We start from the raw sequence: 13,483 nt of genomic DNA, 5'->3' as shown, positions 1-13,483 counted from the left end.
TTCCCATGACGTTTCATGTCAGGGCCGCAAAAGCCTTATTTATTATAAAACTTAACAGATGTCTTTCCAACACATCCACCCCTTGCCCTTTAAGGTAAGGGCCTCCAAGACCTTATCATTTGACTGACCAGATGTAGTCTCAACACCTCCTCTCTCTAGTCATTCAAGGTAAGGGCCTCAAAGATCTTATTACCTTACTAAACAGATGCAGGTCCAACACATCTACTCCCTTGCTCTTTAAGGTAAGGGCTTCCAAGGCCTTACCATGTGACTGAACAGATGTCGTTTCAACACCTCCTCTCTCTAGCCATTCATGGTAAAGGCCGCTAAGATATCCTCGTGCCATAAGCAGCCAAATGTAAACGTTAACACCGCTCGTCTCAAGCCATTCAAGATTAATGCTCCCAAGCTTTGACACAATGCCGCCCCTCCCAAGCCGTCAAGATGGTGTGTTTCCTGAATTGTGCCACGCACTATAAATGCTAACCAGTGTGAAACATCCGTTGTGCAATATCCAGGGGGAAACTCGCAGTGGAGCCTTGGTATGCGGGGAGAGGTTCAGAGAGGGGGCAAACAGACTGTGGAGTGAAGTGGGGTGGGACAGGAGTGATGGATCATCCAGGGGTGTCCCTGGATAACGACAGAGGAGAGTCAGGAGAGGTAGGGCTGGTGGGAGGGGGGACATGGACAGGAATGCCTGGGGTGTCCCCCAGATAGTCATAGGGGCTCGGTGGGGGGTGAGAAGTGAAGGAAGATTGTTTTTGCAAATCACTTTGTTGGGCAATCTAAGCACAATGGCAGTGGTGAAAAGGATCGTTTTGCTGTGGTAACATAGAGCCGTCAAGATATACATCTCCAAGGACTCGCTTTCTCTGCAACACATTTTAGCTCCATCGCCCACCATCGCCATCCAGTCAAGTTACAGACCTCAAATGCCCCAACTCCTGAGCAGCCAACTGTGGCTACTCCAACACCTGTGCTTGCCCCCACCATCGCCGGCCAGTCAAGTTACAAACCTCAAATGCCCCAACTCCTGAGCAGCCAACTGTGGCTACTCCAACACCTGTGCTTGCACCCACCATCGCCGGCCAGTCAAGTTACAGACCTCAAATGCCTCAACTCCTGAGCAGCCAACTGCGGCTACTCCAACACCTGTGCTTGCACCCACCATCGCCGGCCAGTCATGTTACAGACCTCAAATGCCTCAACTCCTGAGCAGCCAACTGCGGCTACTCCAACACCTGTGCTTGCACCCACCATCGCCGGCCAGTCAAGTTACACACCTCAAATGCCCCAACTCCTGAGCAGCCAACTGCGGCTACTCCAACACCTGTGCTTGCACCCACCATCGCCAGCCAGTCAAGTTACAGACCTCAAATGCCTCAACTCCTGAGCAGCCAACTGCGGCTACTCCAACACCTGTGCTTGCACCCACCATCGCCAGCCAGTCAAGTTACAGACCTCAAATGCCTCAACTCCTGAGCAGCCAACTGCGGCTACTCCAACACCTGTGCTTGCACCCACCATCGCCGGCCAGTCAAGTTACAGACCTCAAATGCCCCAACTCCTGAGCAGCCAACTGCGGCTACGCCAACACCTGTGCTTGCACCCACCATCGCCAGCCAGTGAAGTTACAGACCTCAAATGCCTCAACTCCTGAGCAGCCAACTGCGGCTACTCCAACACCTGTGCTTGCCCCCACCATCGCCGGCCAGTCAAGTTACAGACCTCAAATGCCCCAACTCCTGAGCAGCCAACTGTGGCTACTCCAACACCTGTGCTTGCACCCACCATCGCCGGCCAGTCAAGTTACAGACCTCAAATGCCCCAACTCCTGAGCAGCCAACTGTGGCTACTCCAACACCTGTGCTTGCACCCACCATCGCCGGCCAGTCAAGTTACAGACCTCAAATGCCTCAACTCCTGAGCAGCCAACTGCGGCTACTCCAACACCTGTGCTTGCACCCACCATCGCCAGCCAGTCAAGTTACAGACCTCAAATGCCTCAACTCCTGAGCAGCCAACTGCGGCTACTCCAACACCTGTGCTTGCACCCACCATCGCCAGCCAGTCAAGTTACAGACCTCAAATGCCTCAACTCCTGAGCAGCCAACTGCGGCTACTCCAACACCTGTGCTTGCACCCACCATCGCCAGCCAGTCAAGTTACAGACCTCAAATGCCGCAACTCCTGAGCAGCCAACTGCGGCTACTCCAACACCTGTGCTTGCACCCACCATCGCCAGCCAGTCAAGTTACAGACCTCAAATGCCTCAACTCCTGAGCAGCCAACTGCGGCTACTCCAACACCTGTGCTTGCCCCCACCATCGCCAACTTGACTAAGTTACAGACCTCAAATGCCCCAACTCCTGAGCAGCCAACTGTGGCTACTCCAACACCTGTGCTTGCACCCACCATCGCCGGCCAGTCAAGTTACAGACCTCAAATGCCCCAACTCCTGAGCAGCCAACTGTGGCTACTCCAACACCTGTGCTTGCACCCACCATCGCCGGCCAGTCAAGTTACAGACCTCAAATGCCCCAACTCCTGAGCAGCCAACTGTGGCTACGCCAACACCTGTGCTTGCACCCACCATCGCCAGCCAGTGAAGTTACAGACCTCAAATGCCTCAACTCCTGAGCAGCCAACTGTGGCTACTCCAACACCTGTGCTTGCCCCCACCATCGCCAGCCAGTCAAGTTACAGACCTCAAATGCCCCAACTCCTGAGCAGCCAACTGTGGCTACTCCAACACCTGTGCTTGCACCCACCATCGCCGGCCAGTCAAGTTACAAACCTCAAATGCCCCAACTCCTGAGCAGCCAACTGTGGCTACTCCAACACCTGTGCTTGCACCCACCATCACCGGCCAGTCAAGTTACAGACCTCAAATGCCTCAACTCCTGAGCAGCCAACTGCGGCTACTCCAACACCTGTGCTTGCACCCACCATCGCCAGCCAGTCAAGTTACAGACCTCAAATGCCTCAACTCCTGAGCAGCCAACTGCGGCTACTCCAACACCTGTGCTTGCACCCACCATCGCCGGCCAGTCAAGTTACAGACCTCAAATGCCCCAACTCCTGAGCAGCCAACTGCGGCTACTCCAACACCTGTGCTTGCACCCACCATCGCCAGCCAGTCAAGTTACAGACCTCAAATGCCTCAACTCCTGAGCAGCCAACTGCGGCTACTCCAACACCTGTGCTTGCACCCACCATCGCCGGCCAGTCAAGTTACAGACCTCAAATGCCTCAACTCCTGAGCAGCCAACTGCGGCTACTCCAACACCTGTGCTTGCACCCACCATCGCCGGCCAGTCAAGTTACAGACCTCAAATGCCTCAACTCCTGAGCAGCCAACTGCGGCTACTCCAACACCTGTGCTTGCACCCACCATCGCCGGCCAGTCAAGTTACAGACCTCAAATGCCCCAACTCCTGAGCAGCCAACTGCGGCTACGCCAACACCTGTGCTTGCACCCACCATCGCCGGCCAGTCAAGTTACAGACCTCAAATGCCCCAACTCCTGAGCAGCCAACTGCGGCTACTCCAACACCTGTGCTTGCACCCACCATCGCCGGCCAGTCAAGTTACAGACCTCAAATGCCCCAACTCCTGAGCAGCCAACTGTGGCTACTCCAACACCTGTGCTTGCACCCACCATCGCCGGCCAGTCAAGTTACAGACCTCAAATGCCTCAACTCCTGAGCAGCCAACTGCGGCTACTCCAACACCTGTGCTTGCACCCACCATCGCCAGCCAGTCAAGTTACAGACCTCAAATGCCTCAACTCCTGAGCAGCCAACTGCGGCTACTCCAACACCTGTGCTTGCACCCACCATCGCCGGCCAGTCAAGTTACAGACCTCAAATGCCTCAACTCCTGAGCAGCCAACTGCGGCTACTCCAACACCTGTGCTTGCCCCCACCATCGCCAGCCAGTCAAGTTACAGACCTCAAATGCCCCTACTCCTGAGCAGCCAACTGCGGCTACTCCAACACCTGTGCTTGCACCCACCATCGCCAGCCAGTCAAGTTACAGACCTCAAATGCTTCAACTCCTGAGCAGCCAACTGCGGCTACTCCAACACCTGTGCTTGCCCCCACCATCGCCGGCCAGTCAAGTTACAGACCTCAAATGCCCCAACTCCTTAGCAGCCAACTGCGGCTACTCCAACACCTGTGCTTGCACCCACCATCGCCGGCCAGTCAAGTTACAGACCTCAAATGCCCCAACTCCTGAGCAGCCAACTGCGGCTACTCCAACACCTGTGCTTGCACCCACCATCGCCGGCCAGTAAAATTACAGACCTCAAATGCCTCAACTCCTGAGCAGCTAACTGCGGCTACTCCAACACCTGCTTTGCTCTCAAGCCTTTCAGGCAAACAAACCAACAACTCCCCCCCCCACATCCCTCCATACCACCAAATCTTCAAAAGATTCTTGAATGGGTGTTTCTCCAAGCTCTCAAAGATGGGACCTGCATTGCCACTCACTGGCCTCATCCTTCAAATATCAGAATGCGTAATCCCTCTTCCTCAGCAATTGTAGATAAGGGTTGCCAAAGCCTTACTTACAATGTATTAAATATGTATATGAACCTCAATTGGGATTTATTTTGGAAATAAAATCAATAAAAGAATGCAAGGGGAAATGAACACTGTATGGAGATATGGCCACTCAATTCCAAAAGGTCAAGGAGGAAAATCAGATCTAAGCAAAGGGGCAGCCTGAGATGGGCTGATGGCCATGTCTTCTGTTATCATCAGTAATCTGGAGAAAGAGCGGGCTCAGGAAAAGCTACAAAGTACCAAAGTGCAAATCACAGAGCTTCAACACACACAAAAACATACGCAATGCTGACCGTAAACACACTTACAATCACCTCGCTGTACTGCGCAGAAGTATCTAATAAAGGCCTGACCACAGGGGCCTTAATCTTAGCTACGCATATTAGTACTGCTATGCAAGTGAAGCCAGCTATTTTATCCAGGACCCCACCTATCTATGTTAGTAAAAACAAAATATCTTCTTTATATGTACACTTTTTATGCAGGCTTTATTTGTGAGCACAGATCCCTCTGGCATCGCCATCTCCTGTGGGGTGAGAGGGTGCATATAATGTATAGGAGGGCTTCTTAATCGCCGACCCCTTTCCAAGATGGCGACTGAAGTGCTCTAATGCTGACTTCAGACCATCATACAGCAAATGTGGAACAGACAAGCTGTTTCTCCAAGATGAGAAGGTTATCCCGTATTGGTGCAGTGGGCTCCACGTGACCCGGTTTCCCGCCCTCTAAATACATTTTCATTTAGTTGGCCTTGCATGAGCACCCTGCCAAGGGGTTGTTGGCTAACGGGTGGAACCTGTTTGCCAGGCCACCCTCATCATTGCCTTTGCCTTGCATTGAAAATGGCACCTGGAGATCGTGTACCTGATCGCACTGCCTATACTGTCTAGTCAGTGCTACCTTGTTTACTTTTATCCTATCACCACCTCTCTTCCGCATAATACAAGCATTGCTTACCCTTCCACCATGAAGCATGCCAACACCCTATGAGCCGACCTTATGTCCTCACCCTTCTCACTCTTGTCAAACCCCTTCAATGCTCTCTCCCCCCATCTGTTGGCGCTGCCTCATTTCCTCCACCTGGCCGCTGCAGTGTCCTGTCCCCCCCATCTGCCGCCATTCCATGTGTGTTCCCCTTATTCCCTCTGCTGTGCACTTGCTCCATCTGACCACTGTGATGCCCACTCCACATTCTGCTAAATGTGCCCCTGTTGTGTCATCTAACTCGTTCTCCTTCTTGCTGTGACCTTCTGTGCTATCTCCCCATCTGCCCTCCTTTGAGTCAGTGCTCCCCATTTCCACTCCATTGTGTCCGCACCTCCTTTCTTCTTCTTGTTTCGCCCCTCCTGTACTCTCCCCACCAGCCTACCATTCTGTCTGTGCCCCCATTCATGTGTCCTCTGTTTTGTCCTCCCCGTCCTTCTGCCTCTTGTTATGCTCTTTCATACGCTCGCCCCCATATGATCTCTAATGTTCCCTTACCCACATCTGGCCTGGGGTTTCCACTTTTCTTTGTTCGTCCAGATTTGCCCCCCTCCATTCTCATTCCCTCCACCTGCACCCCTGTCTGTTAGTTTCAAATATCTCACCCCAGTGGCGTCCATCCCCCCACCTGACCACTGTTGGTTGCTCTGTCCTCATTGGCCCCCTTTGTGTCACTGCCTTCCCATCTGTCTCATGTTGTGTCCACAGTCATCTTCTTCTTCATCTTGTGCCCTTGCCGTGCTCTCTCTCCCACGTGCCTCCACTGTATTTTCTTCTACCCGACCTTCATATTTTTCTTTCCCCATCTGCCCCCATTTAACTATTGCACCCCTACCTGAATTCCATTGTTGACACTGCCCCGATTCAGACATCCTATTCTTTCTTCCTCCCATTGTGCTTCCTCCGCACTAATTCCCCAACGTATCTCCTTTTGTGTCCTTGACCCTTAATCTACCCCGTGGTGTCCTTGGCCCACCTGCCAGTGCCATTGCCCACTTCCGACCTCCATTGAGTCAATGCCACTATATCATCTGCCCAGTTGATCCCCTCCTCCATCTGGCCCAATTGTTTCCTTTCGCTTCCAACTACTGTTGTCTCTTTACCGACCTTCTCCCAAGCACTCTTTCACCATGTGTTGTGTCCCTTTTTGCACCCTCCCACCTTGAACTCAGTTCCCCCTCCAGTTCACTGCACCAATTGTAACCCTACTGAGGACACCCCTTCCCTTGTTACTAGCCCTACTGTATCTGGTGTGTCCCGCAATCATGTTCCGCCTTTATTGACTCCCCAACTTCCTTTATTTTGTGGAACTCGTCCCTCCCCCACGCCTTGTCTACCAAATCTCCCTCCTCCTCCCAAGCTCTCTTTTTTCTAAAACAATGTTGTCTGAATGGCACCGTTGAAATTGCTACTCTTCCTTTCTGGCCTCTAATAAAGTATGAAATAGCTTCAAAAGGTGCATGCTTAGGGAAAGTCCAGCAACACCAATGTCCAACACCTAACTGTGAACCAAATCAGGAAAGAAAGTATCCAACCTCCTTCTCTTTTTACACTAACCCTACCTTGCACCATGCCTTTCAATCAACATTCTCTGATATCTTCCCAAACCACAGATAAGGCGACACAAGACTGGCCATTTTACAGAGATGCTCCTGCTCTTAGAAACACACCATCAATGTCTACGGACATGGAAATATTATGCAACAACCTAATCATCATAATTTCTCCAAATTCATTCCCATCATCTTCCCCCTCCTGAAGGCCACTGTTTTCCATGTTCCCTCTGTCACATCTGTGCAACCACTGGCACTCCACCGGCCTATGATAAGCCTTGATCCCATGTCTTACACCACGATTCCAAAAGGATTTACCACCCAGAGTAGGTCACTCCCATCAACTCACCATGTTCCACCACCCTAACACCCTGTTATCAATCTTCCCTGTATTTATGCAGCCAAGGACCGCTACGAGGATTCTTCATGACCATCCGATCCCACCCACACATCACCAACCACTCCCTCTCTCCACAATAAGCTCCTAACATTGCGCCTCCTTAACCCACAATCAAGCAATCTGAATGATGCTGCCTTGAATAACATCATTGGTGAGGACAGTCCCATATGACTGGCCATTATGGAGAATTGATTCCATGACAAGTCCCTACCATCTTTGACTCTCTTCTCCCTCCAGACTACATGAGACATCACATAACCAGAAACACCAAAAATGGTTACCTACACTTACCTCCTGTTCCACCTTATATACAAAATCCTACGATTACTTTAAACATTTGCTAACAAGGTATTTCCTCAACCCAAACACCTCTATCACAATCTTGGCAGCCTACCAACCATCAGGCGATAACAAATCATGTGTGGCGGATTGCCTACACCTATGAGTCAATATCATCACTTTTCAGAAAAATTGATCATTGTAGTCACTTTTCAATGCTACTTTGATGTTGACCCAGTGTGCAAACCAACATAGAACTGGCTGGGCCACATGTCCAATCTGGGGTTCTTAAAACCTTTCAAAGGGCCCACCCATATCAAAGACCATACCCGGGGTAGCATTTTAACTTTAGATGCCTCCATCACCAATCTTAAAATGAGTAAATAATTTTGGTCAGACCACCGACTTATCTAAGGATTAATGTGCTCTTCCTGCAAGGCCTCCAACGGGGACCTCACATGTCAACACCCCCATCCCTAATGTTCTGCTCAGACAATCTAAGAAGATCTCAAAAGAAACGTTCTCCAACAGCCTTGCCTACTACTCCTCACAACAACAATCAGACTTCCCCTATTCTATGAACACTCTCCACATTGAGATCGAGAAGAACCTCGATTTAATGACACCCTTAACCAAAAAAAAGAGGAATCAGCAATAAAGGCTACAAACAAATGATTTGTTAAGGATGTGGCCAACCTGAAAAGAAAAGGAAAAACACTTCAAGGAACCTGGTGCATATCTGAGGAAAGCAGCACTTTGTTTGCATGCAAGGTCCATGCCAGAGCTTACCAGAAATGGTTTTGGCAGAGGAGGAGGGAATATTTCCAGAAGAGGATCTCCAAGGCCAACAACTGTCCTGGCACGTTTCCCTTCCCCCTCCCCTGCACTTGCACAATCTCAATGTCACTTGGTCTAGTAAGATCGTTGTCTCTGTATTCCTGTCCCCCTTCCTTGCCTCGTCGTGCCTTGAAACACTCGTGTATAGGTGCGTTACAAACGCCATATCACATCATAATCAATCTTCAGAAGGCCTAATGAACCTCAAAAATCTCACAAACCATCCAGAATGCCAACACCCTCCCACCCCATCCCCATTTCTATGGAAGAAATTGAAGGCTTGTTCACCATTAAAGTGGAGGACATCAGAAAGAAGAGGCTTGCAACTCAACTAGACAAATCTCTCTCCTTCCCATTGCCAACTTCCAATGTTCGTTTCAGCCTTTCACCCCCATCAGTGATGATGATCTTATAGTGCTGGCCTCCAAGCTGAAATCCATCACTTTGTCCACCTACTGCTGCTCAGCAGCCTTCTGGAAAAATATTTACGATCACTGGCTTCACCACTGGCTACTTTCTTTAACTCATCACTTCAGATGGGGGTGTTCCATTCAGCCCTTAGGAAAGTGCTGACCATAGCCCTCCTTAAGAAAGCACGCAGACATCTGAGTGTCCGTCTGATCAGTAGCTTGCCCATAAAATTGGTCACAGTCCAATGGCAGAAATACAGTGAAGCCCACGCCGATTTTTAACGACTATCAAGCAGGTTTTAGACCTGCCAGGAGCACATAAACATGCTCCTTACCATCACGGAAGAGATTCTCAAAACTCTCACCTACCATTCCCCCACGGCATACATCCCGCTGGATCTCTCAGCGACCTATGACACAGTTGATCACCATAGCCTCATTCATCATATGGAGCATTGCATTGGAATCTCCGTAACAGGACTGGCTTGGCTGACCTCTTTCCCCAAAGACCATTGGCCTTGGTGACTATGGCCAACACACCTTAAACCCGACTCCGAACCCATTGGGGTCCACCAAGCTACCCATTTGAGTAGTTTGGTGGATCCCACCAAGCTACCCTCTTGGAATGCTTTAAGGTCTATTTTAAGCTGCATGCAAAAGACGACAAATTACTTATCCTGGCAACAATAGTCTAGTGAAATATGACATAGCCAACTACCCTCACCAATCACCACATCCAAAGCTGGATGGCCTATTAGTACCTTTGACTTCATGGAAACAAAACAGAGATCCTCATCCTTGGTGCAGGAAATGTCAAAGACCTACCTTGTTCTGTCCTCTCACTATGGGCACTTCCCTTTGTCAAGGAAAAAACATGAAAAACCTGGAACGATCCTCGATTAAAGCAAAACAAAGGAGGTAATGGCTGGAAGGTTTAGAATTACTCTTAGCCTCTGGCATCTCCGTGGACAGTCCTTTTTTCCTCACCCTTCCCTATTATTTTTAATGTGTACATGTGCCCTTTTGTCGCTCTCATCAACTCTCATCCACTCTTTTTGGACACATTTTTGTTCAAACGCTGGTGACCCACCCTTCCTGTTCCAATTAGACAGTGAGGATGTGTCGTCGACAGGCTATCTTCCATTTCTTCTGCCTACCTTAGATCCATGGTAAAAGACCAACTCTGATAAAACAGTGGTTGTGATAGTGGTGGACTCTCTCACAATTAGACTGCCTCGTAGACTGCCTTCTGTAGTGGGTGTTTGCCCTTCTGCTATCACTTCGGGGAAAGATCTTGGTCTTGGGTTTGACCAGACTCCCTCACTGCTCTCACAGATTTACTGAGCCACACAATGCCTTACCTTTCTTCCTTTTCCTCATCTTATCACTGTAGTCACAGATTTCACTTCCCATATACATGATTATGCTAATTATCAGTGCCTTGGCAACCCTACATATATGATCAGGTGCCTACATAGCCAACAGAATGCAACTGCGCGTCTCCTCATGACTGCAGGTCGGACTAAATCTCACCACTGCTATGTGCCTTATGTTGGCTGCAGGCCAGCAGCATGTCCTTTTTAAAACCTCTATGTCCTGTACACACAGCCTTCCATGGTACAGGTCCCCTCTTTATGTCTTTATTTATTTATGTATTTATTTATAGCGGTACAGCTTAAAATGTTAAATATTTGCAATATAACAGGAAAAACATGATCCACATTACATTCGTTGAAAAACAATCTCCAAAAAGCTCAATACAGCAATACTCAATTCAGTTCTTTGGGAGTTTAGAATGTAGTGCCAGAAATAATCAGCCGATTGACAGACTCCCAACTTCACACATTTCAAAAATACTTCTCTTCTTAACAGCATCAAATGAGAACATTAAATGTTCAAATGTTTCAAGGACTCACCCTTAGCCTGGTAAAGTCTGCACACTCTCTCAGCACGTGGTGTCCTTGTTCTAGCACCAATAACCTCATTTGTTAAATATAGATAAAACGTAATCTTAAACACTGAGTTCCAAAAGTACGTGATTGAATGAGATGGTAAAATCCCCAAAGCTCTGACATCATAAATAAAATAACTGAACACATGGAAATCAGAAAGCCTCTTACGATTCTCAACCCAATCCAACTCAAGCAGCTTACGCTATACTTTTAGCGGGGAGTCCGTTAGATCTTCTGCAGTGATATCATTTGTTAAGAAATGATTCTTACTGACCTCATCCCATTCGCTTAAGACTTTACACCCCATCAAATCCATTTGTTTGCAAACCATTCTATACAATGATTTGATGGGAGGTACCAAAATCTTTGCGTATAGCTGTAAGGATTGCCAGGTAACTCGAACTGCAAGGGAGGATGTGCCAAGCTCATGTCGTATAGCGCAGATGGGAATACCCTGAGGCAAGGGCAGGGTCTTCCTCCATAGCACAGCCTCCACTTTGTCTCAATCAATGTTACACTCTAATGACTGTGCACTTTAAATCAATCAGAGGACAATTTTGTGCAGATACATTTGAACCATAGATTTAATGGAGAATCTCCCATAATGTTTGTCTAACAATCATAACTGTGCTGCTGCACTAGTTACCAAAGTCAACCGTTCTCTTAATGGTTCACTATTGTTCCTGACTTCCTTAAATGTTACAGCAAGATACTTAAAATCTTTTACAGTTTCAATCCTGGCACCAATCAGCATAAAGTTAAAAGTGTAGCTTCTATTAGATGCCCGCCTGTTAGGTTTCAGAATCATTACTTTTGTTTTTACCGCATTTGCTGTCAGGTCTAGTTTGTTTAGACGAGAACCACAGCATCAATGTACTCCAGAGACCCCCGGCCAGCCCATATAGCCGAGGTTTGCTCAGAAGTACTTTAAAACGAGATAGCTGCACCCTTGAGATGGATGGGGGTGCAGCTTTATTACTCCAATACCAATCAATAAGGACAACCCAATGGTTTGGCAAAGGGAGTCCGTTTAATGACAAGTACAAAAAACGGGGAGTTATGGATTTCAGCAGTGATGCGATAGTCCTTCTCGCTTCAACTCCAACGAACTTCATACAAGTTGTAACTTTTATACTCAAAACTCGTCATAATTGACGTGTAACACTCAATAGATAACATGTAATTCTTTTGGTTAGGGAAATGTAACTTTACTATAGGTAATATATCTGTATATGGTAACAGAGTGAGGGGATTGGGTAAACACTGTCAGGTGGGCATCTAAGCCCTTCCTTCAAACATGACTACTGTAGATGTCATTAAAAGTACGACGTCTCATTGGTTCAACTAGCTATAGGACCCTAGATTATTTGGTCCATTGTGATTGGGTTGGCACCAACCCCATACATCATTTTCTACTTTGCTTAGCAGCACGCAGAATGGTCAGCCAGGTGCGAGGTGCCCCTTAGTTACCCAGCCTTCCTCCAGCTCTTGTTACAATCAATCATAACTTTAATAGCCATGTGTCAATTAGTACATTGTGGTTGGTCTCGAAACTGCATCTTCTGTCTGGAAATGTTCTGTTATCTCTGCTTGGTCCGGTGCCAAGCGTAGGTGTGAACCCCCGCTTCTTCTTGCTCGGCTGGTCACATGCTTCCCACACCATGAATTTGTCTCGTTTCTCTTAATTTGCGTATTTTTTTCTTATTTAGCCCGCCACCTGCCTACGTCTTCTTATCTCGACCTTTCAGAGGCAGGATATTCTGTTCTTGGTTTCAATTAAATGTAGCTACTGTTCATAGCTTCTATTGGTATGACCTTGCCTTCCCTGGCACGAGTTGCATCTGCCAAGTTTCGATTCAGCCGTCTCTCCTCGTATTACTAGAATATGAATCTTCTTGCGTTTGGCCTTTAGTAACCTGGGTTGGTTCTGCTTTTGTACAAAGTAGAAATATACTTATAATAAGGTGCTTCATTTCTGCACTGTTCTCTTAGCTTTCTTGTGTTTCCAAGCATATTTACAGGTGTAAACTAGTTGAATGTCTTCATCTTGCTTACAGCTTGAATTTCTTTGTATTTCAACATAGTTCTCCCCCTTGAGGTTCAAGATATCTTTATCCATGGTGTTTCGTCTCTGTGTGTCATTCTTTGGTTGTCATTCTTCTATCTGTGAGTCTGTATAAGTCCCCGTGACGTCACCATTCGTCTTCCTTTACAGCCTTTTTGGTTTCTTCCGGGACGGTACTTAGGCAATCTTCATTTTGTTACATTTGCTAGTAGGGTTTCATCAATGGATACCTTACTGTCCATGGTTTTCTGGGTACCGGTACTCCAATAGGTGTTGCTCTTCTAATAGGCACTAGGCAGAGCCCTACTGCGGCTCTCTGCTGGTTTATTTGCTCATCATAGGTCGCATATTTTGATGTGAAGGTTCCTGGAACTTCAAAATGGGAGACTGGAGTGCAGGATTTATTTGGTACCTCCTCTACATCAACACCCC

General features: G+C 48.1%; 1 protein-coding gene across 2 annotated transcripts in view; it reads left to right on the top strand.

Annotated features, from left to right (window-relative positions):
• LOC138513815 (double C2-like domain-containing protein beta) overlaps positions 1 to 13,483 on the top strand; it is a 358,694-nt gene that overhangs the window by 176,619 nt on the left and 168,592 nt on the right. The window lies entirely within an intron of this gene.

The sequence above is a fragment of the Ambystoma mexicanum genome, chromosome 12, assembly GCF_040938575.1.
Source record: "Ambystoma mexicanum isolate Mex_15411 chromosome 12, UKY_AmexF1_1, whole genome shotgun sequence".
Classification (NCBI taxonomy): domain Eukaryota; kingdom Metazoa; phylum Chordata; class Amphibia; order Caudata; family Ambystomatidae; genus Ambystoma; species Ambystoma mexicanum.
Note: the sequence above shows the minus strand (reverse complement) of the source record. Positions and strands in the feature narration are given on the sequence as shown.